General features: G+C 45.9%; 1 long non-coding RNA gene and 1 pseudogene across 5 annotated transcripts in view; one reads left to right on the top strand and one right to left on the bottom strand.

Annotated features, from left to right (window-relative positions):
• The first annotated feature begins 160 nt into the window (after window positions 1-160).
• 1500004A13Rik (RIKEN cDNA 1500004A13 gene) lies at window positions 161-27,419 on the top strand. 4 transcript variants are annotated; one of them, NR_160678.1, is made up of 4 exons: window positions 161-444; window positions 21,339-21,494; window positions 21,706-22,070; window positions 24,436-27,419. It is a non-coding gene; the product is annotated as an RIKEN cDNA 1500004A13 gene (long non-coding RNA). The 4 variants fall into 4 exon arrangements; NR_160679.1 differs by lacking the exon at window positions 21,706-22,070 and adding an exon at window positions 7,294-7,576; NR_160680.1 differs by lacking the exon at window positions 21,706-22,070.
• The window catches only part of 5830417I10Rik (RIKEN cDNA 5830417I10 gene), a 52,315-nt pseudogene continuing 28,104 nt past the window's right edge, over window positions 3,337-27,547 (bottom strand). The window contains exons 7-18 of the transcript NR_028359.1: window positions 24,603-24,801; window positions 24,066-24,152; window positions 21,871-22,039; window positions 20,550-20,694; window positions 18,874-19,024; window positions 16,960-17,076; window positions 14,947-16,698; window positions 12,922-13,038; window positions 10,909-12,660; window positions 8,911-9,166; window positions 8,174-8,358; window positions 3,337-7,318 (exon numbers count right to left, since the gene is read on the bottom strand). The product of NR_028359.1 is annotated as an RIKEN cDNA 5830417I10 gene (transcript). The remainder of the gene's footprint in view (window positions 7,319-8,173; window positions 8,359-8,910; window positions 9,167-10,908; window positions 12,661-12,921; window positions 13,039-14,946; window positions 16,699-16,959; window positions 17,077-18,873; window positions 19,025-20,549; window positions 20,695-21,870; window positions 22,040-24,065; window positions 24,153-24,602; window positions 24,802-27,547) is intronic.

The raw sequence follows: 27,547 nt of genomic DNA, 5'->3' as shown, positions 1-27,547 counted from the left end.
CACACTTCTTACTGGGCTTTGAAATTTAGCCACAATCGCCCACAGCCTGTGAATGGGCGGAGACTCATCCTCGGAAAAACTCGGCAGTGGGCGGGGTCTTCTCTCGAAGAGCTTCCGGAATCTTTCGGGCAGAGGCGGAGTCTTCTGCCAAGGGCCTTTCAGAAGAGGCGGAGCCTATCTCTCATCAGGACCAGTCTGACTGCACCTGCATCCTTAGCTCAGAGCATCCCTGGAGCATCTAAGAGGAAAGCGCAGCTAGCAACCAGGGATCGTACTGCAGGGGCAATCGGTCATGCACCTTCCCCTCCCCTGATCTGGAGGTCTACAGCCGCGGCCTCGGTACTGACCGAGATTCCCAAAGTTGTCTGACCTCTGCAAAAGTGTTTCTATCAACAGCCTCTGATTACAACATGGCTGAGATCACAAATATACGCCCCAGCTTTGGTAAGTAGAGCCTGACAAACTAATTTGGGGGCGATCAGTGCCGTTGCAATGCCAGATAGCTGAGGAATGGGCGGGGAGTGAAGTCCAAATGGGACCCTCTCATTGCCAGCCCAGCCAGAATAGGGCCTGAGGTCATGAGTAGAAGGCTGTGGAGAACCTCTGAATTTCAGCTGTGGGATGCAGGCTCTGGCAAGGGCAGAGTGCCACCGAGGATAGGCAGGTCCAGGACGCTAAAACCTTGATGGTAAACCCTTGATGGTGCACTGTCAGCACGTCTGGAGGTGAGAAATGGCAAGCTTGCAGAGGATGTGAACAACCCCCCCCCACCCCTCTTTCTGGAGGAAGAGAGGTGAGGTAGGCGGAGCCCTCCCCCTAGGGGCACACAGGGCGGTGCCCCTTCCTCCCCCTCCTACTTCTGAGGGCTGCAGAAGAGGAAAGTGGGGAGGGGGATGGGACATCAAGATGGCAGCGTGGAGACTATGGGCTGTATGGCTGGAAGCCAAGGGAGGCGGAGGCCTCCAGGGAAAGAAGGGTGCGGGGGTGGGGAGCACAAATGAAGCCACTCCTTAAGCCGGTCAGAGGGTTGCTAGGGCTGGGGTAAAATGCTAGCCCTGCATGCTTCTTTCTGCACCGTAATGGTGTAGTCCTTCGCGGTGTTACCAAATGGCGCTTGGCGCCGCCGGGCGGAGAGATGACGTGATGTCTATTTCTGAACCTCCTGGCAGTGCCTAGGCGCCCCTTCCGGGGCCTTTGTTCCCTGTTTTCCCGGTCTGGCTTTTCAAATAGGGGTACTCACCCGCGCTGGTGCTGGCCAGGGAGGCAATCCTGGCCTGGGGGAGGGGCTGGAGAGGCCCAGCCCGGGGGAGGCTGCTTTGTGTACCACAGAAAGCATTACGTCATCTTGGAGTGGCTGGTCTGCGACCTAGCCCTCTGGGTTCTCAGAGCACTTTTACACTCCCTGGGGCAGAAAGTGCTGTGGTAAATAGGTGGGAAAGAAAGCAAGAGAGGCTTGGCCAAGTCCTTTCCTCTTGGGGAACTCCTCCATAACGATCCAGGAGCGCAAACTTCTCATGCTGTGCTCCACACCACATAAATAGTAAAATAAAATTGTCCTTCGATTGGAGGAATCAAGTAAGAGTTGTTGCAGAGCGAACCTAGAACCTTCATATTCCTTAAGAGAGTATATCCCTCAGACAATCCAGGTGTGAACATTAGGTTCCAAAATTTAGGGTAGAGACACAAGCCATCTTTAAAAAAATAAAATAAAAATGGCTTTCTCACTCCCAAGTAAGAGGCATATGTAACTGAACGGAACCCAATGTTCTCCACATAACAAGCCATCAGATCTCAGCGAAAGCATCCAGACAATGGATCTTCACACCCCTCAGCCCTTGTTCCCATTTGACCCCAAGGCTGGATCTTATGTATTTCTTCAGCTTTGCTCTCTGTCTCTATCCTTTAAGTCTTGAGTTTCCCAGACCGAAATCCATTTTGTGATCACATGAAAAACCCAGGATTTTCTTCACAATCTTTTGCTTCTCAAACTCTCTTCTTCCAGCAGCGTCCTTTCTCTAATTGCAAGTCTAGAGCCTTTTGAGAGTAGATGAAACAAAACCTAGACTTGTGGTTTCTTTACTTCCTGAGTTCAAGGCCAGTTTAGGGCTACTTCCTGAGTTCAAAACCTGACTGGACAAGGTCATGAGATTGGTCCCTAAAAACAAGAAGCCAGGAATGGTGGCTCAAGGCAGAGGGAGAAGTGTCATGAATTCAAAGTAAGTCTGAGTGAGACCAGTCAGCATGGGCTAGAGACTGAAACCTTGAAAAAATAATGCAAAGTAAAAAAGTGATCGTAGCATGGTGGATCACACTACAGTCCTATGGCACTGGGAAGGTGGAGTTTAGAACATTCAGAATTCAAAGGCCAAGGCAGGAAAATGGATCAGTATGTAGAACACTTGGGCTCAAACCTAACGAACTAAGTTCTAGCCTTAGAGCCCACATGAAGGTGGAAGGAGAAAAAGGACTCCACAGAGCTGTCATCTACCTTTACCCATACACTCATGGCATGTCACACACACGCACATGCACACATAGTAATATGGTTTTTGAAATATTTAAAACAAAAAATTCAAGGCCAGTTTTTGGTTGTATAGCCATTTTGAGGCCAGCCTGAGCTACATGACATTCTTGTTTAAAAAAAAAAAAATCGAACAATCAAATAAAAAATACTCAGGGAACTAAAGTGTTTGCTCAACAGTTAGGAGCACTTGTTGCTCTTACAAAAGTCCCAAGATTAATTGCCAGAGCCCACATGAAGGTCCACAAAGATCATACCTACAGCCCAGAGAAATCAGTGTCCATTTCTGAGTTTCACAGCCTAAACACTCGCGTATTTAGAATAGTCACATAAATATTAAATAAAACAAAATTTAATATATTTTTAAAGAAATTATTTTATGTATATGAGTATACTGTCACCATCTTCAGACAGACCAGAAGAAGGCATCAGATCTCATTATGGATGGTTGTGAGCCACCATGTGGTTGCTGAGAATTGAACTCAGGACCTCTGGAAGAGCAGTCAATGCTCTTAACCACTAAGCTATCTCTCCAGCCCTTTTGTTTTTTTTTAAAGAAATTAAATAGTCTAATTTTTTAAAAAAATTCTGGTCTGAGCAGAAGCCAAAGAAATTGGGACTATCTCCTTTGTCTCCAGATCCCTAGACCCTTATAGATTGTCACAGAGAGAATAGCCACTCTGCCCTTTTCATTTGTTACAAAGTCCTTTAAAGTCCAGCCCATGACAGAGGATACACAGGTCAACATTCAATTAGATATGACCTTGAAAACAAAAAGTAACCAATCAGGAGAATAAATTATTTTCTTCTTTATTGGTTGAATCATACATTCACTCTGTGTGCACAGACACACAACAGAAGACAACCTAGGATGTCGGTCCATATCGTTTACCTTCTTTCAAAACGGGTCTTTTTGTTATACTTAGGTTTGGTTTGGTTTGGTTTGGGTTGGGTTGGTTTGGTTTGGGTTGGTTTGGTTTGGTTTGGTTTGGTTTAGTTTGGTTTGGTTTTTGAGACAAGTTCTCACTATGTAGCTCCAGGTGGCCTGAAACTGAATCTGTAGACCTGACTGGCCTCAATCTCACAGGCTCCATCTGCCTCTGCCTCCTAAATGCTGAGATTAAAGGTGTGCAGCACTATACCTGGCTGCTTATTTTCTTTCTTTCTTCATGGCTTTTTGTTTGCTTTTGTCTTGTCTTACTTGAGACAGTATCTCTATATGATTATGGTTGTCCCTAACCTTGCTCTATAGATGGTATTAGTCTCAAACTCACAGAGATCCTCCTTCCTCTGCCTTTTGAATGCTAAGATTAAGGGAGTTTACCACCACACCTGACACTCATTTGTTATTTTTCTTCTGCATATGGAAGGCTAGCTGGGCCTTGAATTTCTGGAGATTCCTGTCTTCCCATAGGACGTATAGACATACAGATGCATGGGCTGTGCGCCCAGCTTTTACACGGGTTCCCAGGATTCAAACTCACATTCCTGTGCTTGTGAGAGAAATACTTCTATTCACTGAGCCATCTCCCTAGCCCTAATTTGTTTGTTTGTTTTGAGATAGGTTCTCATGTAGCTCAGGCTAGCCTAGAACTTGCTCTGTAGCTGAGGATGGCCTTGAATTCCTGATCCTCCAACCTCCACGTCTGAGCACTGCAATTGCAAACATGGAGATCAAACTCTGGTCTCGAGCAGTGAAGGCGAGCATTCTATCAGTGGAACTACATTGCAAGCCCCACAGCTATTTAAAGCATTCACTGAGTAGTGAGCTGGGCAATGCTGGCGCAGTCCCTGAATCCCAGTACTAGACAGGCAGTGACAGGAGGATCTCTGTAAGTTTGAGGCCAGCCTGGTCTGCAGAATAAGTTCTGAGAGAGCCAGGGCTACACAGCAAAAACACATCTTAAATTTTTTTTTTATTTTATGTATATGAGTACACTGTAGCTGTACAGATAGTTGTGAGCCTTCATCTGATTGTTGGGAATTGAATTTAGGACCTCTGCTCGCTCCAGTCAACCCCACTTGCTCAGTCCCTGCTCACTCCAGCCCAAAGATTTATTTATTATTATAAATGAGTACACTGTAGCAGTCTCCAGATGCCCCAGAAGAGGGTATCAGATCTCATTACAGGTGGTTGTGAGCCACCATGTGGTTGCTGGGATTTGAACTCAGGACCTTCAGAAGAGCAGTCAGTGCTCTTAGCTGCTGAGCCATCTCTCCAACCGCAGCCTCCACCACCACCACCACCACTAATACTACCAAACCAAACTTTTCATTAGAGCAAGGAAGAGGCCTTGAATTCACCATCTGCTGTTTCTAGTTCAAGTTCTTGGCTTTTGGGGACAGAGGGAACAATACTGAAATGGATGCGAAGGTAGGGCAGAGGTGGGATGGCAGTGAGCAAGTAAGGAAGCCTCCTTGGTCCTCCAGAACCATGACACTGCCTGTCTTCTCTCTACCTATCCTTGTTGTCTCTGTAACAGTCGATACATTGTACGTAGCAGTAGGTTCCCTCAGTGACACAACACCATAGAGCCAAAGAACTGTGCAAACAGATGTCTCCCAGTCTTGGCTTTTAGACTTCATTTTCAAATTACGCTAAAAAAAAATATCTGTCTTGGGCCAGCAAGGTAGCTAAGGGGGGGTGGGGGGCGCGCTTGCTGCCAAGCCTGATTGATGAGCTATGTTCCAGCTATGAGACTTCCACCAGCTATGCCTGGGGGAAGGAGAGAATGGACTCCAGAACCTTATCCTCTGCCTTCCTCTCCCCCCTCGCCACCCCCGAGTGAGTGTACGTGCCGTCGAACACATTGCACACACACACTTATCTACGAGGTGTGGTGGCTCACATCTGTAATCCCAGCACTTGGGAGACTGAGACCTAATGTTTCCCTTGGTAGTTCCCTTCTGCCCTCTTCTCAGTCAGTCAGTCAGTCAGTCAGTCAATGTTCACCTTCACTAAACAATAGCAAACAATCTGCAAGAAAGCTCCTGACTGGGCAGTGGAGAGCCTTGTCTTCATATTGGAGCCATTCTGATTGGCCACACAGTTGTTTACACACAGACTTATTTAGCTTTTGTTAAATGTCAGAAACTCAGGTTTGCGAACAAGCAGGATGGGATTCTTGCCTCCTAACTTCTCCCTAAAAACAGTTATCTTACCGAGTGATATAAACAGGAGTATGGATAAGACATGGGCCTGCACATCATGTTTTCAAGTGTTAATAATGGCCTTTCTCCTTACCTATATTCCTTCAAAATGAAGACTGTTTATTTCCGACTGGTTCTCAGCTTTCACCGAGTGGTGAAATATTGAGATAGAAAGGATTTCAGAGTTATGACACCCTGGGGAGGCAGCGGCAGGCAGATCTTTCCAAGTTTAAGGCCAGTCAGAGTTTCAGAGTGAGACCTAGTTTTGTTTTTATGGGTGTTTTGCCTGCAAGTATGCCTGTGCACCAATAGTTACATGCCCATAGAAACCAGGAAAGACCATCACATCTCAGGCTTCTTGGAGCACAGTGGTTGAGAACGCCTTTAATCCCAGCACTTGGGAGGCAGAGACAGATGGATTTCTGAGTTCCAAGGCCAGCCTAGTCTACAGAATGAATTCCAGGACAGCCAGGGCTAAACAGAGAAACTCTGTCTCAAAAAAAAAAAAAAAAAAAGATTTATTTATTTTTTTATGTGTCTGAAGTCAGCTACAGTGTACTTATGTATAATAATGAATAAATCTTTAAAAAAAAAAAACTTGATTCGAGGCCAGTCTGGTCTACAAGTGAGTTCCAGGACAGCCAGGGCTATACAGAGAAACCCTGTCTCAAAAAAACCAGAAAAAAAAAGTAGGTATAATTTTTTTGTCAAAGATTTATTATATACACAGTGTTCTGACTGCAAATCAAAAGAGGGCACCAGATCTCATTGAGGATGGTTGTGAGCCACAACGTCGTTGCTGGGATTTGAGCACAGGACCTTTCCATGAGCAGTGAGTGATTTCAACCTCTGAGCCATCTCTCCAGCTCATATAAATCTTTAAGAGAGAGAAAAACAGGCTGGGTGTGGTAGCACATGTCTTTCATTCTGGCACTCAGGAAGCAGAAACAGATATCTGTAACTTCATAGAAATTTGATGCCAGCCTGGTCTACATACATAGTTCTAGGGCATCCCAGTATGAATAATGCTTAGAAAAAAACAAAACCAGACCCAAGATTTGTTTTGCAGCAATATATTGGTAGCACTAGAATAGAGCTATAAGCACTACACACCACTCACCATTAGAGGGACCCCTATAATCAGACACACACCTTCAATCCCAGCACTTGAGGGGCAGAGGCAGGAGGATCTCTGTGCAGCCTCACCTAAACAATGAGTTCCAGGCCAACAGGGGCTACCTAGAAAGTCCATATATTTTAAAAAAATTTTTAAATGTACTTTTCAGAAGGGAGGGCAGAGTGTGACGTATCAAGATCTCCACTTGTACTACAGATAAAACCCTGTAAACAAACGGGAAAACTGGAACTGTCTTGATTGGCTGCATTTGAGCCCCTCTGCCTCTGCCCCGGAGTCAGCTGTAAAGTCTTTGCCCGTCAAAGTGGACTTACGAGTCCACACGACAGGGCTTGCTCAGGCAGCAGGAAAGCAGCAAAGTCCTTCAAGAGCTGAGGCCAGTCTTGGAGAAGGGTTTGCAAGCTTTTGAAGAGATCCACAGCGCTGTGCATTTGGGTGCTTGACTCAAATTCATAGATGATCTGAAGGAAATCTTCGTATTTGCCAGGGGTGTGCTGGAGAGCTTCGCGTACCTACAAGGAATACTTGCACTGGTCAGCATCCTTCTGTGGGCCTGCAATCCTAACCGACAAGGGCACAGAAGGCAGCTGTGCTCACACGGCTCTGAGAGCTCCCTTCACAGGCACTCCTCTGACCCAAGGAGTAACAACACACAGAACAAGCAGCAAGGCACAACTCCTTTCCTCGGAGGGGCAACTGGACAGCCTTTAACCCTTTAAAAACCAGGGACTGATTTTCACGGGTTCTGACTTCAGCACTGCATCATCCAGGTAAGGCATATGGATATGAATTCTAAGACACGTCATACCAAGGTACAGAATACACAAACTTAGAATGTTACTAAAACAATAACAGAAGGAAAAAGTCATGCCTACCCCTCGGAGGGCCTCCCTTTGCTGAGTTAACTAAGGAGGAAGCGGCACAGTGTGCCTAGACACGCAAGACCGAGGTTCGCTCCTGAGCCCAGCTCTCCCAGCCTGCACACCCTGAGTGCTCAGTGAAGGTCCTATGTCAGCCCAATCTGGGAAGTCACAACTTGCCATTGAGGGGGGCAATAGCCTAATCTCTGCGTGAAAGAGAGGTGAGATGAGTGAGGGTAGGGGCACCGATGACCAAGCCACACGTCTCCTGCCGGTTGTTAGAGAACGCAGCGGCAGACACAAAGTCTACTGTGCACCTAGAGAAAAGACTTAGTTTTTGGTTGTGCTGGGGCTGACCCAGCCTTGCCCATGCTAGAATGCTAGACAAGTACTCTGCTGCTAAGCTACCTCCACCCCCACCCCCAGCCCCAATCATGTTTAAAGCTTCTTCCTCCAAAGCAGCAGCTACAAATGCGCAGACTGACAGGAATGGCAGCAGTTGCCTACCCTGGTGAGATAAGCCTGTGCGAACGCCAGGTCCTTCTGCTCCCTGAGTGGGTCCCGGTCGAGAATGTCCTCATCATACAGCAACAGCAGCTTGGAGGTGTCCTTGCTGGCCCGAGCCCGACTTCCCCGTTTGTTTCGAGCCCGATGACTGCTCCGTCCCTTTCCAGCAGCTTTGATGCTCTCCCCTTGGAGTAGTGAAAAAGATTCCTTCTCAATCCCTGAAACTGTGCTATCCAGCGTAAAGGCCACCCCGTGCACTCCGACTAATATCACGGCACAGCTAGGGAAGAATAGCTAGGTCAGCAGCAGAGCCAGCCTCCAGGACAGCACCAGCACTGCGCAGTGCACCACACGCCCTTCAACAGTGTCCGGGACGCAAGCTGACCAGGAGTTCTGCAGCTGAGAAAGGAGTCCAAGGCTGGGAAGGGGGAGAGGTGGCCTAACAGAAATACCACCTGAGCTACCTAAAAACGACAGAAGAGAAGTTGAAGGAGGAACATGAAGGCCAAACAGCTCTTAGCCTCAGGCACACAAGAGGCAAGCCTCAGGCACACAAGAGGCAAGAACCACGGAAAAAACACAGGGCAACCTAGTGTAAACCGGGTGTTGATGAGGATTTAAGGCTCTGCAGAGGGGCGGTTCTCGTCTGTCTGGGGAAGGAAGAGAAGCTCCAGGTGACAAAGCGCACTCTGCACTCTGTCTCTGGGCAATGCAGCTTGGAGAGCTGCTGCACTTACCTGCGGGGGCTATGCTGGTCTCTATTTCTGGAGCAGTCTGAGGTGAGGCCAAGGTAGAAGGGGGTTTCTTGGCAGCATCTCCAACGGCTTCATCGTTCACTTCATCCTCTTTTTGCAAGGTTTCCATTCCTTCTGCCTCTTCTTCCTCCTCTTCTTCTGGCTCAGAGTTCTCCTCCTGGGAGTTCTCTTCCTCAGACTCACCCTCCTGACTCATCCTCCTTTCAGATGCCAGCCAAGTCAGTTTCTCCATTGTTTCCTAAAAGCACCATTTTGTTGAGGTTTTGTCTGCTGCTATGCATGGAATGATAAAATGTGTACCAGAAGGTCTACTTATGAGTGATTTCTCCTGCATGCCATCTTTTGTTGTGCAAACCTTGTTCCTTAATTTAAAGATACTGGTTGAATAAAAATGGCTACAACCATTAGCAGAGGGATTAGACATGGGCAGGCTTTTTAGTTACCTGCTGGTGCATGGCAGAAAAGCCAAGACAAAGAAAATGAGGAAGAGGAGAGAGGAGCGGAACCATGAGCACACGGCCAAGAGAAACAGCAAGTCTTTGGGGAACACCGCGGGGCAGGCAGCCAGGCCAGCAGGTAGGAAAGTAGATTGGGGGGGACCCCAGTAATTATCAAAGCCAAATACACTAAACAAAGTCTGGGTCTCACTCTTTTGTAAGGAAGTCAGGATTGGATTAAACTGGTTGTACTACACCGAAAATGTTTCCAAGGGCTCCTTGCAGCTCCCAGAAGCTGAAGTACAGCAGCAGCAGCATAAGGCACAGAGGCAGAGCAGGGCCAACACTGAGAACCAGAGAAGCCTGAGGTCCTGAGGACAGCTTTGCTTAGCAACTTTTTTAAGTACACGTGCTACATTGCTTTGCTTTGGTTCGGTTCGGTTCGGTTCGCTTCGGTTTGGTTTGGTTTTTCAAGACAAGATTACTTTGGCTGTCCTGGAACTCACTCTTTGGTTTGGTTTGGTTTGGTTTGGTTTGGTTTGGTTTGGTTTTTCAAGACAAGATTACTTTGGCTGTCCTGGAACTCACTCTAAAGACCAGGCTGGCCTGGAACAGAGATCTGCCTGCCTTTGCCTCACAAGTGCTGGGACTTGATGTGCAACACCATACCCGACAGTACACTAGCTCTACTGTTTAGCTATTCCTCAATTCTTATGACTATTTAAAATTATTTTTAATTATTACTGTATAATTTTAAAGTTTTGCCTGTGTGTAGATCTGTGCACCACATGCCTGCAAAAGGCATCAAATTCCCTTCAACGGAGTTACTATGGGTCGTGAGCAGCCATGTGGGTGCTGAGACTTAAGCCTACATGTGCTGGAAGAACAAGTGACCCTAACTGAAGAACCATCTCTCCGGGATTTATGGGCTATTCTTTTTAAAGTCACACTTGCTGATGGCTGTGCTGTGTACAAGCCCCGAGGAACATGTATGCCATGGCACTCGGGACGGGTCCCTGGAAAATTCATGATAGTCAGTCTCTTTATTACGATGTGCTACTTGAGTGAGCAACAGATAACCTCACCCGTAGCCTCGTTGCCATGAAGGGTTTTTGCTTGCTTCTTTATTTGTTTTTGTGGCATGTAATGTATGTTCTAGGCAGTCAGTGAGGCGACTCAACAGGTATAGACACCTGCTGTCCAGTCTGACCACAGAGCTCAGCTCCTGGGACCCACATGATGGAAGGAAATAGCCACGTGTCCTGGTCCTCTGACCTCTGCATATGTCATCGCAAGGACTCACCTACAAATTAATGAATGGCATAAAACATTTAAAAAAAAATTAAGTGTGCTCAAGTAATTCAAATTAACACTTCAATGAGTTCAATTCAAAGAACATGTCCCCTATACACAGCAATTCACACAGAGGTCAAAACTATGTTCCACAGATACTCAAAAGTCAAGTAAGGGTTTATGGCTATAATGTAATAGAGTAAGCATTGTACCAAGTCCCCATTCTACTTGGAGCCGCGCTGGCCCTTACCTGGAGCTCTGGGACAGAGAGCACAGACTCCTCAGAAGCTGATGACAGTTCATCTTCTTCATCTTGGGTGAGGTCATCAAAGTCCTCCTCCTCCTCTTCCTCAGGCCCGTCCTTCTCCCCTCCAGTGTCTGGTCCTGCTGGGGTTCCCACAGACTGGCCGTCAGCATTGGCCGAGTCCTCAAGCTTCCCTGGAGGACCGCTCAGCCCCCCGCCCTGGCCCATGGAGGACAGAGTGCTTTTTGGCAGTCCTCTGCTTGCATGACTACTTGTTCGTCCCTCAGCAGCAGCGTCTTGGGGCACAGAAGGGGATTTGGCGGCCTGCGTGTCTTCCCTCTGCAGGACTGTCTGTTTGCTCATCTCACTGGCACTACTCGGCTTCTCCTGTGGGGACTCACTGTCTAATTCCATAGAGCGTTCCTCTTTCACTTCCTCCCCAATGTCCTGCTTGGGAAGGTTGCTGGAGATTTCCACCATGCAATCTTCAGCTTCCATCTTGACCATATTTAATAAATCCTTCGATGGAGAGCTCAGAGAGTCCTGGAGATTCTGAGGCAATGGCTCCACAGCATGCCCACCATCTTCTGTTTTCACAACCGTCCAGCCACAGGCACTCTTTTCAGAAGAGCCTTCCTGGCTTTCTGTTTTGACAACAGCCCAGCTGCAGGTACTGGATTCAGAGAATGCTTCCTGGCTTCCCGTATCTGCTGAAGAATGCCAGGACTTGGGCTCCTCTTTGGAGAAGACAGTGGTACAGAGAGGAGTTAGCTCCTGGGGTTTTAATTTGGACTCAGGGTTCTGAGGAGCATTTTTCCCTTCAGCAACATCCAACTTCACTTGGGCCTTATCTTCAGGAATAGATGTCACAGGAAGAGTCAGAGGATTGCTGGAAACAATTAGGGGGGAGATGGAGGAGGCCACAAGGGGCTGGTTTAATGAACAGGGGAAAGTAGTGGGGTTAACAAGGAAAGTGGTGATAGGAATGGTCTGGGGACTTGGTGCCACAGCTGCAGTAACAGGCTGGATCATGTTACAGCCACCACCAAGGCTCACAACCTTTACTGTAGTGGCAGGAACTGTGAAGATGACGGGTTTCAGGTGGATGACGGGAGCAGGCTTCACACAGGGGGACGCCTTGGCTCCTTTTCTTCTTGTGGGCTTCCACCTCACATATGGCTTTCGAAATTCAGAAGGGGCCAGAGAGGGCAGCATTAACTTGGGTGCAGAGCAAGAAGGAGGTGCTGACTGAGTCTCAGACAAGGGGAAGCTGGTCCTGGCTTCAGACCCACAAGGCGTAGCAGGCAGTGATGTTGGAGACTCAAAACCATCTTCTCCACGAACCCCCACTGAAGGGAACCCTGGAAGTGTCTGTAAGACAGCGGCTGGCTGGATCAGATGAGGAATCTGGACCACTGTGTTGCTTGGAGGAACTTCTGACTGAGTTGGCCACGTTGCCATTTTCCCAGGGTTGAACACAGGCTGAACAGAGGGGCTGGGTTGGATAAGGAGGGGCTTCTGGACCAATGGCCACTTCTGTGGCCAAGCCTTTCTGGAGAAAGGCTTGGAATCGGGCTTCAGTTTGAGCACCACACCCTTGGGTAGCAGCAGTGGGTACTGAGGTTCATCTCCCAGGGCAGAGCTGGCTTTCTGTAAGTGCTGATCGGTGCTGCTCTCAGTGGCTGTGGTCACACTTCCTCCCTCTGTAGCGCCTTCGGATATGTTCCGCAGTTCATCCTGAATGGACTGTAGACTGGCCTGCAGGACAAGAACACTCTGCTCTAGAACACAGCAGACGTTAAGGGAAAGGAAAACTTAGCTTTCTGGATTCTGAGCACTACTGAAAGGGAGCCGCAACATATGGTTCCAAGACGGGTATTTCTCTGCATCAATTTTCTAACACAAGAACATTTCAATTCTATAAACTCGTCCAGAATTTACATTGGGAAATTATCATGTAACTCCTACAGGAGCTGTCAGTGACTTTTGCCTCACACAGATTTTGAAGGAAGGCCTGACCTTTAACCAGAATGGAAGCCGGTGTTCTTCCTTCTCAAAAGGTGGCTTCCACTGATGTGGCTGGATCTCTTCACAGCACCTCACCAGAACTGGCAGCTGTTTGGTCTTCTTATAAAACTAAACATGAAAACACAGAGTATAAGTCATATTCTTTCAGACTGGTAAATGGGATGGCTGATAGTTTCATACACACAAATGTATCAGGAGTATATCCTGAATGTTTCTGCAGTTCAAAAACAGTATTTCTAATTAATGAAGATTTTGCAATTATTTAGTATCTAAATGCAAACATCCATTTTGATTACCATTAAAACTCAAACCTATCTTTCTCAATGACCCCCACTGTAGGGAAACGTGGAAGTTTAGGTCAGAAAGAACAGAAGTAAATGATCAAAATAATCTCATTAAATGTCTTCTCTTGCATATAGAGCTTTACCTCATTTTACACACAGAAACTGCTCTTTTTAAAAAAGATTTATTTATGTATTTATTATATGTAAGTACACTGTAGCTGTCTTATGACACACCAGAAGAGGGCATCAGATCTCATTATGGATGGTTGTGAGCCACCATGTGGTTGCTGATTTGAACTCATGACCTTTGCATGAGCAGTCAGTGCTCTTATCCGCTGAGCCATATCTCCAGCACCCCAGAAACTACTTTTAAGTAGTAACTGGAAAAGACACTATGAACCAAGCACAATGGTACCTGATTATAATCCCAGGGAAAGAGGAGGAGGAAGAGGAGATAGAGGAGGAAGAAGAAGAGAGAAAGAGACAGATTATGTTAGTTTCATTTTAAAAGTAAGTGGGCTAGGTGTGGTGACACATACTTTTATGCCAGCACTTGGGAGGCAGAGAAAAAAGGGTCTCCAAGTGGTCAGTATACTAGCCTGGTCTACACAGTAAACTCCAGGACAGTCAAAGGTCCTCAGAGACTCAGTCGCAATCAATCAGTGAATAAATAAATGAAGAACATACACTGAGAGACACTGCCTCAAACAAACAGGCTATTCCTCAATTCTTATGACTATTTAAAATTATTTTTAATTATTACTGTATAATTTTTAAATTTTGCCTGTGTGTAGGTATGTGTACCACATGCCTGCAAATGACAACTGATTCCGTCCAACGGGAGTTACTATGGGTCGTGAGCAGCCATATGGGTGCTGTGACTCAAACCTGCATGTGCTAGAACAACAAATGACCCTAACTGAAGAACCATCTCTCCGGGATTTATGGGCTATTCTTTTTAAAGTCACACTTGCTGATGGCTGTGCTGTGTACAAGCCCCGAGGAACATGTATGCCATGGCACTCGGGATGGGTCCCTGGAAAATTCATGATAGTCTCTTTTATACCACTTGGTACTAGGGTGAGCGACAGGTGACTTCACCCGTGGCCTCATGGCCATGAAGGATTTTTGTTTGCATGTTTATTTGTTTGTTTTTGTGGCATGTAATGTATGTTCTAGGCAGTCAGTGAGGCGACGTTACCTGCTGTAGAGTCTGACCACAAAGCTCAGCTCCTGGGACCCACATGATGGAAGGAGATAGCCACGTGTCCTGGTCCTCTGACCCCTGCACATGTCATCACATGGACTCACCATACAAATAAATGAATAGCGTAAAATATTTTAAAAAAAAAATTGGGCCTGGAGAGATGGCTCAGTGGTTAAGAGCACCAACTGCTCTTCTGAAGGTCATGAGTTCAAATCCCAGCAAGCACAGGACAGCTCACAACCATCCTTAATGAAATCTAATGCCCTCTTCTGGGGTGTCTGAAGACAGCTACAAAGTACTTACTTATAATAAAAAAAAAAATAAATAAGTGTGCTCAAGTAACTCAAATTAACACTTCAATGAGTTCAATTCAAAGAACATGTCCCCTATACACAGCAATTCACACAGAGGTCAAAACTATGTTCCACAGATACTCAAAAGTCAAGTAAGGGTTTATGGCTATAATGTAATAGAGTAAGCATTGTTCCAAGTCCCCATTCTACTTGGAGCCGCGCTGGCCCTTACCTGGAGCTCTGGGACAGAGAGCACAGACTCCTCAGAAACTGATGACAGTTCATCTTCTTCATCTTGGGTGAGGTCATCAAAGTCCTCCTCCTCCTCTTCCTCAGGCCCGTCCTTCTCCCCTCCAGTGTCTGGTCCTGCTGGGGTTCCCACAGACTGGCCGTCAGCATTGGCCGAGTCCTCAAGCTTCCCTGGAGGACCGCTCAGCCCCCCGCCCTGGCCCATGGAGGACAGAGTGCTTTTTGGCAGTCCTCTGCTTGCATGACTACTTGTTCGTCCCTCAGCAGCAGCGTCTTGGGGCACAGAAGGGGATTTGGCGGCCTGCGTGTCTTCCCTCTGCAGGACTGTCTGTTTGCTCATCTCACTGGTACTACTCGGCTTCTCCTGTGGGGACTCACTGTCTAATTCCATAGAGCGTTCCTCTTTCACTTCCTCCCCAATGTCCTGCTTGGGAAGGTTGCTGGAGATTTCCACCATGCAATCTTGAGCTTCCATCTTGACCATATTTAATAAATCCTTCGATGAAGAGCTCAGAGAGTCCTGGAGATTCTGAGGCAATGGCTCCACAGCATGCCCACCATCTTCTGTTTTCACAACCGTCCAGCCACAGGCACTCTTTTCAGAAGAGCCTTCCTGGCTTTCTGTTTTGACAACAGCCCAGCTGCAGGCACTGGATTCAGAGAATGCTTCCTGGCTTCCCGTATCTGCTGAAGAATGCCAGGACTTGGGCTCCTCTTTGGAGAAGACAGTGGTACAGAGAGGAGTTAGCTCCTGGGGTTTTAATTTGGACTCAGGGTTCTGAGGAGCATTTTTCCCTTCAGCAACATCCAACTTCACTTGGGCCTTATCTTCAGGAATAGATGTCACAGGAAGAGTCAGAGGATTGCTGGAAACAATTAGGGGGGAGATGGAGGAGGCCACAAGGGGCTGGTTTAATGAACAGGGGAAAGTAGTGGGGTTAACAAGGAAAGTGGTGATAGGAATGGTCTGGGGACTTGGTGCCACAGCTGCACTAACAGGCTGGATCATGTTACAGCCACCACCAAGGCTCACAACCTTTACTGTAGTGGCAGGAACTGTGAAGATGACAGGTTTCGGGTGGATGACGGGAGCAGGCTTCACACAGGGGGACGCCTTGGCTCCTTTTCTTCTTGTGGGCTTCCACCTCACATATGGCTTTCGAAATTCAGAAGGGGCCAGAGAGGGCAGCATTAACTTGGGTGCAGAGCAAGAAGGAGGTTCTGACTGAGTCTCAGACAAGGGGAAGCTGGTCCTGGCTTCAGACCCACAAGGCGTAGCAGGCAGTGATGTTGGAGACTCAAAACCATCTTCTCCACGAACCCCCACTGAAGGGAACCCTGGAAGTGTCTGTAAGACAGCGGCTGGCTGGATCAGATGAGGAATCTGGACCACTGTGTTGCTTGGAGGAACTTCTGACTGAGTTGGCCACGGTGCCATTTTCCCAGGGTTGAACACAGGCTGAACAGAGGAGCTGGGTTGGATAAGGAGGGGCTTCTGGACCAATGGCCGCTTCTGTGGCCAAGCCTTTCTGGAGAAACGCTTGGAACCCGGCTTCAGTTTGAGCACCACACCCTTGGGTAGCAGCAGTGGGTACTGAGGTTCATCTCCCAGGGCAGGGCTGGCTTTCTGTAAGTGCTGATCGGTGCTGCTCTCAGTGGCTGTGGTCACACTTCCTCCCTCTGTAGCGCCTTCGGATATGTTCCGCAGTTCATCCTGAATGGACTGTAGACTGGCCTGCAGGACAAGAACACTCTGCTCTAGAACACAGCAGACGTTAAGGGAAAGGAAAACTTAGCTTTCTGGATTCTGAACACTACTGAAAGGGAGCCGCAACATATGGTTCCAAGACGGGTATTTCTCTGCATCAATTTTCTAACACAAGAACATTTCAATTCTATAAACTCGTCCAGAATTTACATTGGGAAATTATCATGTAACTCCTACAGGAGCTGTCAGTGACTTTTGCCTCACACAGATTTTGAAGGAAGGCCTGACCTTTAACCAGAATGGAAGCCGGTGTTCTTCCTTCTCAAAAGGTGGCTTCCACTGATGTGGCTGGATCTCTTCACAGCACCTCACCAGAACTGGCAGCTGTTTGGTCTTCTTATAAAACTAAACATGAAAACACAGAGTATAAGTCATATTCTTTCAGACTGGTAAATGGGATGGCTGATAGTTTCATACACACAAATGTATCAGGAGTATATCCTGAATGTTTCTGCAGTTCAAAAACAGTATTTCTAATTAATGAAGATTTTGCAATTATTTAGTATCTAAATGCAAACATCCATTTTGATTACCATTAAAACTCAAACCTATCTTTCTCAATGACCCCCACTGTAGGGAAACGTGGAAGTTTAGGTCAGAAAGAACAGAAGTAAACGATCAAAATAATCTCATTAAATGTCTTCACTTGCATATAGAGCTTTATCTCATTTTACACACAGAAACTGCTCTTTTTAAAAAAGATTTATTTATGTATTTATTATATGTAAGTACACTGTAGCTGTCTTATGACACACCAGAAGAGGGCATCAGATCTTATTATGGATGGTTGTGAGCCACCATGTGGTTGCTGGGATTTGAACTCAGGACCTTTGCATGAGCAGTCAGTGCTCTTACCCGCTGAGCCATATCTCCAGCCCCCCAGAAACTACTTTTAAGTAGTTAACTGGAAAAGACACTATGAACCAAGCACAATGGAACCTGATTATAATCCCAGGGAAAGAGGAGGAGGAAGAGGAGATAGAGGAGGAAGAAGAAGAGAGAAAGAGACAGATTATGTTAGTTTCATTTTAAAAGTAAGTGGGCTAGGTGTGGTGACACATACTTTTATGCCAGCACTTGGGAGGCAGAGAAAAAAGGGTCTCCATGTGGTCAGTATACTAGCCTGGTCTACATAGTAAGCTCCAGGACAGACAAAGGTCCACAGAGACTCAGTCGCAATCAATCAGTGAATAAATAAATGAAGAACATACACTGAGAGACATGCCTCAAACAAACAAACAAGCTAGCTAATAACTAGAATAAATGGTGCAGTCACTAGGCATGAGCCTGGTACAAGGAGGAACCGACTTCCTCAAGTTGTCCTCTGACCTCATGTGCATACTGTGACATGTGTATAACCCTGCCCATGTAAATAAGTGTGATTTATAAATAAATAAATAAATAAATCAGGAAGATTGACAAATGGCTCAATAGTTTAAAGTTCTGCTGCTCTCACACTGTACCTGGTTCAGTCCAATTGCCCACAATGGGTAATGAATTCAGTGCCCTCTTCTGACCTCCACAGGCCATGCACAAACATGGTGCACAAATGCTCAGGCACACACAGATGCACATAGAAATTGACAAAGCCTTTAGCTCAGGCACACACAGATGCACATAGAAATTGACAAAGCCTTTAAAAATGAGCCCGGCAGTGGTGGTCCACGCCTTTAATCCCAGCACTCAGGAGGCAGAGGCAGGCAAATTTCTGAGTTCGAGGCCAGCATGGTCTATAGAGTGACTTATAGGACAGCCAGTTCTACACAGAGAAACTCTGTCTCAAAAAACCAAAACAACAACAACCCCGATCTATTTGTGAAATAGTGAATGAATAAGGAAGGGTTCTAGGGACAGGGTTCAGTGAGACATCAGTGTCTAACACTGAAGGAAGGAGGCAGAAAAGCAGGGAGAGGAAGACAGACAGGAGTCCATGACTGAAAGTTAGTAATTTAGGCCTAATTCCAAAAACCAAGAAGTCAGTTCCAACCCTGCTGAGTAACACCACAGTAAGCCTACCACCTTCCCAAACACCTGGGCTACCAGGAAAAGGGATAAAACACTTTTATAACAAAAGCCTCCCATCACTGACAGCTGAGAGGGAAAGGAGGCAGAGGGAGTTTTCACACACACTCACTCACTCACTTTAATCACGTTGTTAGGAGCTCTGTTCAGGTTGAGGTTCTTGATTCTCACCGTCAGCTGGTGAGCAGTCTTACAAGTTACAAGGTACTTGCTGATCAGAGGCTTAGGAAAATCGGTCCCTTCGAAATGCTTCAGTCCTAAAGCCAACAGACTGAGAGAGAACCAAAGTCACATATGGTTCTGCAAGGAGCTCTTCAACCTGCATGCTTCACAGCCTCCTCCCACACCCTTAGAGAGTTACAGATCACTGCGTATTTTAATAACCAAACATGAAAAGCTCAATGACCCTGGATTAATCACCAGCACTACTGAAAATAAATATGCTTAAAGCACTAACATTCTTGGTGACAGAAAAAAAAAAAATTCAAGCAACTGCATACTCTGAACACCGAGGTGGCTGAGGCAGGAGATGCCAAGGTCAAGACCAGCCTGGCTCCCTGGCACAAGCTAACTCATTGGTTACAGTGCTTGCCTAACATATGGAAGACCCTGGGATTGAACTCTCTCATGCCCTAGACTGGTTTCAAGAGAATAGAAGACCTGAGAAACAGCACTGAACAAGCACAAATGAGACAGCATACAATTCACAAACAAGCAAAAGAGCATTACACCTCAGAAAAAGTCATCCCAGGCATGGTGGCACACTCCTGCAATCTCAACACTTGAGAGGCTGAGGGGGGAGTACTGCTATAATTGGGGGCTAGCACAGGCTACATGATATCACTCTGTATCCAAACCCCTCCCCCAAAGGTAAAACCCAAAAACCAAATTCCAGTACCAAAATAAAAAAACAAACCCAAACAAACAAAACAAAAAAAAAACCCTAAAATCACAGTTCTTAGGATGTGGAGGCCGGAGGGTTCAAAGTTCAAGGTCATCCACAGTAATATGGCTGATACAAATCTAGCTTTGGATCCATGAGTGCCTAACTCAGACAACAATAAATAAATCATGAATAACTCAAGCATAGAATGACAATCTGATGTTCTTCTGTTTTGTTTTGCTATTGTCTTGTTTTGAGACAAGTTTTCCCTGTGTAGCCCTGGCTGATCTAGAACTTTCCTTGTAGACCAGACTTGCTGTATCTGCCTCCCAAAAGCTAGGATTAAAGGCATGTGCCACCATCACTCAGCAATACCCTGTATTTATGGCTGTTGGGTTTTTTTGTTTTTGTTTTTTTGGTTTTTGTAGGATTTTAAAATTAGAAGTGGGAGCATCAGAAAACTAAAGGCTAAGAACAAAAAAATAAAAATAAAAAAGACCAACAGTGTGTGTGTGTGGGTGTGTGTGTGTGAGTGTGTGTGCGTGTGTGTGTGTGTGTGTTGGAGGGCTCAGTGCTTAGGAGCACAGCCTGCTCTTGCAGAGGACCCAGCTTCAGTTAGCACCCACATGGTGGCTCCTAGGCCTTTGCTGGCCTCTGCCAGCACTGTCACGCACAAGCTGCACAGACATACAAGCAGGCAAGACACCCATACTCAAAAATAAAATCAGAATAAAGTTTTAACAGTATGTATGGCATCCCCTGGGAAAGACAGGACTGAAACTGATAAACTCCTGTCTCTACATGGCTTTTCTTTGGTCTATGTCCTTGTTACACAATTCTTATTTGCCCCAAGCTTCTCAAACCACTGTCTCTACTTTCGCTACTGCACTAATGTCAGCTTCACTATACGTACTTGTCCTCAGCCTTGGTGAAGATGGTCTTATCCCGAGGATTATTGGCCTTCAGGGAACATATTGGGAGGAGCTCTGGATACATGAAAACCTTGTTTGTGGCCAGGATCCAAGCCACTTGCTTTGGCAAACAGGGAAATTCACTGGCTGTAAGAAAGAACATCTGAGATAAATATGATGCAAGGACCAAAGAGTTTCACCAAGGCCTAAGTCCACACAGCACTCACACAGGCTCTTCCTCGTACTTGACCCCTCAAGTTTCCAGTCACTCCAACGTAACACTTGCTAACAGGAGGTCTGCCAAGCTGATTCTCTTGTCTGTTCCTATAAGGTACACTTTCTCCACTGACACAGACACACAAGGCACTAAGAGAACCCACACACGCAGCCGGGCGTGGTGGCGCATGCCTTTAATCCCAGCACTCGGGAGGCAGAGGCAGGTGGATTTCTGAGTTCGAGGCCAGCCTGGTCTACAAAGTGAGTTCCAGGATAGCAAAGGCTACACAGAGAAACCCCGTCTCGGAAAAAAAAAAAAAAAAAAAGAAAAAGAAAAAAAAGAGAACCCACACACGCTGCTAGACTCACAGTTTCTTTACAGCCAGGTGGTGGTGGCGCACACCTTTAGTCCCTGCACTTGGGAGGCAGAGGCAGGTGGATTTCTGAGTTTGAGGCCAGCCTGGTCTACAGAGTGAGTTCCAGGACAGCCCAGGCTACACAGAGAAGCCCTGTCTCGAGAAAAAAAAGTCTCTACAAGACAAAAAGATCTTCAACAAGACGTTTGTTCTTTCCAGATAAAAAAACATTACACTTTGGTTATTCGCTCTGGATGCCAGTGAGATGTCTCAATAGACAAACCTGCCCCTGAGCCTGCTGATGGCCTGAACTTACTTCCTGGGACCCACATGGTAGAGGGAGAAACAACAGCCAAAGCTGTCCGGTGTACTATGGTATGTGTGCTCCCTTCCTCTCCTCTCTCTTCGTGTGTGTGTGCGTGCGTGCGTGTGTGTGTGTGTGTGTGTGTGTGAGTGCGGAATTAGATAAATATAATTTTAAAAAATATAGAAAGTAGCAGTGACATTCCCAACTTGAATGTAATAGTGCTGTGGGAGTTAAGCCTCAAGTTAGAAATGAACTATGAACATTTGTCTCTCCGTATAGGTAAGTACTTTACCAATGAGCTACATGCCCGGTCTCCTTGAATGTATAGAAGACAGAGAGAATAAATTACAAATCTCCTGTGCCCTAAGAATCACAGCAAACACATTAAAGACTCGAGTCTTTCACTGCCAATCTCAACCTGGACTTGACACAGTCATCTCCTACCAGTCTTCTTGGCGGTTTTATGAGGGCTGCAGTCAATGCTGACTTGGGTGAAGTCTTCAATGAGCCGCATAGCTCCCATCCAGTTACAAGGCTGGAATAAGGTCTGGAACCTGGGGTTGAACTGCTGGTGAAGGGCAATGGAATTCTCAGCAAAGGTGCCCAGCTCTTTCTGGGAAGAAAGGACACAAAGGAGTTCTCAGGTAACTCCAGACAGCTAACACCACACCACAGTCCTCAAGCTCTTAAGGGGGAAGGGACCTTCCTGCAACAAGATCAGGGGCAGGCAGAAATCTTTACTGATATCATTCCATTATAAAATCTGTCTTTGGCCTCAGTCACTCAAGAACTAGATCTACAGTCATTTGCCTTTTTTTTTTTTAAGTTATTTACTGACTTTTATTCTACACGCATTGGTGTTTTGCCTGCATGTAGGTCTGTGAGGGCATCAGACTCCCTGACACTTGGAGTTATGACTGTTGTGAGCTGCTGCCAAATGCATCCTGGGAATTGAACCCAGGTCCTTTGGAGAAGCAGCCCCAGGCCCTGCTGTTTAAGTCTCGGGCTGTAACACTCCTCAGCCGTCCACTGCATGTTCTGCTCGCCAGGTACATGGATGATTCGGCAGCTGAGCCATCACAATGTATGCTAAAAGCCCTAGATTTAAGCTCAGCATTGTGGCGAGGAAGAATGGCAGGATATTAGGTTCCCCCACACAGACCCAGCTTTTCAAGACAGTCTTGCTCTCTAGGCCTGAACAGACTACTTCAGGCTCCTCCGTTCTCATTCACCAAATACTCAGTACAGAAAATGAACAGCAGCACCACACCTCTAGATTTGGCTTTTTTTTTCTTTTTCTTTTTTTTTTTTTTTTGGGGGGGGGAAGGGAGGGTGTTGGTTTTTATTTTTCTTTTCAAGACAGGGTTTCTCTGTGTAACAGCCCTGCCTGTCCTAGAGCTCACTCTGTAGACCAGGCTGGCCTCGAACTCAGAGATCCGCCTGCCTCTGCCTCCTGAATGCTGGTATTAAAGGCATGCGCCACCACCTGAGCTGCCTCCTGTTTTTTGTTTTTCTTTTTAAATTTCATATGGTCTGGAGAGCTGGCTCAGCAGTTAAAAAGCACTTGCTGCTCTTATAGAGGACCCAAGTTCAGTCCCCAGCACCCATGTGGTAGCTCACAGAACATCCATGACTCCAGTTCGAGGTGATTTGTCACTTGGTCTCCACAAGCATCAAGTACACATGTTGTGCAGTAGTAGGCAAAATAGTGATAGGCATAAAATAAATCTAATTTTCAAAAGGTTTTTGATAATGTGTCAAAAACTATTTTTTCTCACCATCTTCTGAACACAAGAAGTGCAAAGCCTCTATTACCACAGAGGAAGTTTGGCATATTGGCAAGCACACCATGAAACCACAATGGCTTTGTCCAGAGTTTTCCTCTCAGAAAGCCCCTCCCAATGGGAACTTCTTTCTTACCTCCTTGAGATAAGAGAAAGAATGAGAAAGGACTGGGGGGGGAAAAAGAGGAAGAAAGCAGAGTGGGAAGGCGGGAGGACCCAGTAAAATGTATAAATCTTTCAGGGGGCTAGAGAGATAGTTCACTGGTTAAGAACAAGCACTGCTCTTCTGGAGATCCTGAGTTCAATTCCCAGCAACAACATGGTGGCTCAGGACCATCTGTAATATCTGATGTCCTCTTCTGGTGTGTCTGAAGACAGCTACAGTGTACTCGTATACATGAAATAAATAAATAAAAAGAGGAGTATCAAAGGCCACGGAGCTCAGTGAGTGAATGCTTGCCTAACACACAGGAAGCAGCCTTGGGATATACCCACAGTGCCCATAAATTGGGCACAGTAGTGGGCATCTGTAACTCTAGTTCTGATCGAGTCGAGGCAGGACAATGAAGAAAACTCATGAGTCTGAGGCCAGCTTGAGCTACAAGAGATCCTGTCTCCAAAAAAGAAAAAAAAAATTCTCAAGATGAGGAGGATGCAATTTAAATGGTGTTCAAGTTTCCCCAGACTTAGTGTTCTGTCATGCAAACAGAGGAAGTCACAGGACAGGCAGGTACAGTGAACAAACACATCCAGGAGAGAAGAAGAAGAGATGTAGATGACAACCCGTGCATAACATTAACAGTTAAACGGATTTCATACTTAAATCTTCCGAGTTATGGATGTATGGAACCTTACAAGAAATACTCTGGTGGTACTGGCCTCGGAGCTGAGGTTGGGGTTGGAGGTGGTGAGAAGGTAGATTTGTGTCAACAGCTGAACATGCTGGGAAGGAAAAAAAAAGACACATTATAATGTTTCCAACTGTACCACATGTATCTTGCTTCTCAGTAAGACGAGCAAAGCATGATCTTGGCATATTTGAGTTATGTTCCTTTGGCCAAACCAAACTCAGACAAATTTGACCCTCAAACTAGAGAGACTAAGAATGAAACAAGAAAAACTAATACAGGCGGATATTTGAGTTTGAATGTAATACTAAGAATTCTGAAATCTCCAATCCTACACATTATCTCGGTCTTTATTTGATTTCCTACCTGACCCACAGGCCACGAACATGAAGTTCTCTCAAGGTCGTAGCAAACAGACGGTCCTATGGCCCACGGTTCCAACAGGAAGTAGGACAGCCACCTCTGACTTTACCACACTGCTCACTTCTGGCTTCAGTGCTAAGCCAAGAAATAATGCAAATACAGACAAAGAGAGAAGCCTTGCCTGCTGCATCTGCTGCTGAAGCCTGCTCCTCTGTGCTGGGTCGAGGACCAGAGTCTGATGGGCTGCCTCCTCCTGCGGTTTCAGCTTCTCCACCTCAGGCTGCTGTCTGACTGAGGGTTTCTTCATCTTCAGCTGCTCCAGCAGCTCCTTCACTGTCCGGTGCCGCTCATTTAGTAAGTTGGCCAACGGCTCCTCAAACCTGTTCCCAACAAGGATAGAACATGCATTTTCTCCTAGGTCCACAAAACAGCAAATTCCTTGTAACAACAAAACATGAACATCTGTTTTACTTTGATCATGATGGCTCACTATTCTTGACCCTTAAGCAAATATTTCCCTTGACTGTTAGCACTGTATTCAAATAAAAGAAGTCTGGTGTTAGAGGATAGTTTGAGCTCATATCTAGAATGCTTGAAGCCCTGGGTCAATCTCCAACTATTCCAAAGAATATTCTGAAATGTTTTCCACCTTACTGTAACACAATTACTTCTCTGTATAAAACACACAGAGAAAAGAAATGAAATGAAAATCTAGAAGCAGAGAAACAACAGTGTAGTACAATGCCACAGGCTAGTGGGACTTCATCATCCTTGCATTGTACTAACACATACTACTTTATGAGTTCTTCCAAATTGAAGGGACTCTAGCTAGCTCCAGTGTGACAAGCATGGCTCCGGCAGGCCTTGCCCCTCTCTCCCATTCCTTCCAGCTTGCTAACAACCATTAGAGCTAGCCAGCAAGGTTGATTCCTTTACTTGGCTACTTCCTCCTCTTGAGGCTGACAAAGTATTTAAGTCCAGCAATCAAAAAGTTCCCTTTAGGTCACCTAATTAAGATGCCCACTTAAAATTAAAACACCTCATCCTAACACAGGCTTTTCCCTTGTACCTTTATAAACCACAACTTGCCTATGGACCCTGTCTGTCTCCTCTCAATTCAGAGGCAGTCCTTTGTCTTCTGGGAGAAAGACTCCTCCCACTTTTCCCCTGTACCCTTCCCCTTCTCAGCTATCCTCTATCTCCTGTCTTTGACCTTTATCCCTGCTCTCTGTCTCTCTGGGGCAAATAAATCTCCTTTGTGCTGAGAACTTTGTCTTGGCGGTCCTTGGCTGACACTCTTCCTAACACCAACAGAACAAAGTATATTCCAAAAGTATAGCACTTGGTCTCTCAGTGCCCTGCTAAGCCAGCCCTCTTCATTCATTTCTTTAAAAAACTCAAAGCCATGAATGAGGATGCACTAGAATGGAGAACACTTGTTTTGTAAGTATTAGTTCTGGGTTTTATTGTCAGCATCAGAAACAAACAAAACAAAAATAACAAATAAGTCTAGCAAGACCTTTCAACAATGTAACAAGAAAGAAATACACTAAAATCTAACAGCTCAGATGAAGAGAGATGAGTTGTTAGTTCAAACATTACTATACAACCACCATGAAAATAACTTTTTTTTTTTGGGTTTTTTCTGAGACAGGGTTTCTCTGTGTATCCCTGGCTGTTCTGGAACTCACTTCAGCCATTCAAATTCCTTTCTCATGCTTCCTGACCGTACCAGAACACCCTGACCATAACTGCTCCCCTACATCTTGTTCTGGGTAAAAATAAAACAAAAGATAAAGGTGACAATATTCAGAAAAAGAGCTGCTCACATGGCCACGACCAACAAGTTATCAAATTCCCAGGAGCCTTCAGTATTATAGCAATAGATAAAAGATATCTTTTTGTCTTAGTCGGGGTTTCTATTCCTGCACAAACATCATGACCAAGAAGCAAGTTGGGGAGGAAAGGGTTTATTCGGCTTACACTTCCACATTGCTGTTCATCACCAAGGAAGTCAGGACTGGAACTCAAGCAGGTCAGAAAGCAGGAGCTAATGCAGAAGCCATGGAGGGATGTTCCTTACTGGCTTGCTTCCCCTGGCTTGCTCAGCCTGCTCTCTTATAGAACCAAGACTACCAACACAGAGATGGTCCCACCCACAAGGGGCCTTTCCCCCTTGATCACTAATTGAGAAAATGCCTTACAGTTTGATCTCATGGAGGCATTTCCTCAACTAAAGCTCCTTTCTCTGTGATAACTCCAGCTGTGTCAAGTTGACACACAAACCAGACAGTACACTTTTGTAATAGGTTGAAGATATTTTCTTTTTTCTTTAGATTTATTTACATTTATTTCCTGTCTATGAGTGTTATGCCAACATGTATGTCTGTGTACCACACTGTTGTATAGAAGTTTTCTCCAAGATCAAGGCATCCCATCATTCAGGGAAGCTCTTCATGCAAGTTAGAAAATAATTCAAAAATAGCTTTAGGAAGTCACTGAAATTGAACAAACTCACTAGACCCCTCCTTCCTAAGAGAAAACAATCATAAGGGCTAAGAGTGAGTCTAAGATAAATCAAGCTGCAAACAGAAAGGATCAGCCAAGCATCCTAAAAAGCAGAAACCAGCAGAGCAGCCTGGAAGAAGGTTAGATCAACAGGCCCACATAGAAAGAACACCCCAAACTGTTTAGCTGCCTGTAGTGTGCTCTAGGTTTCCAGATTTGGTGAGCTGTCACCCACGCTGGGGTGAGTTTTGGGTGATTCAGCTGTCATTGAGTCATCCTACTTCTTTAATTAACCCAATAAAACTCACTGGATGTGACTGGACAGATGGCTCAGCAGTTAAGAGCAATGACTGCTCTTCCAGTGGTCCTGAGTTCAAATCCCAGGAACTACATGGTAGCTCACAACCGTCTGTAGTGGGATCCAATGCCCTCTTCTGGTGTGTCTGAAGACAGCTACAATGTACTCATATACATAAAATAAATAAATTTCAAAAAAACACCTCACTGGTTCAACAAATTGAACTTTGTTCATGGTATGTGTACTTTGGTCTGGCCTGGGCTCCCTATGTCGAATGAATAGACGTATGTGTGTGTAATGAGTCTTGTGTCACAAAACAC

Source organism: Mus musculus, chromosome 3 (genome assembly GCF_000001635.26).
Source record: "Mus musculus strain C57BL/6J chromosome 3, GRCm38.p6 C57BL/6J".
Taxonomy (NCBI): domain Eukaryota; kingdom Metazoa; phylum Chordata; class Mammalia; order Rodentia; family Muridae; genus Mus; species Mus musculus.
Note: the sequence above shows the minus strand (reverse complement) of the source record. Positions and strands in the feature narration are given on the sequence as shown.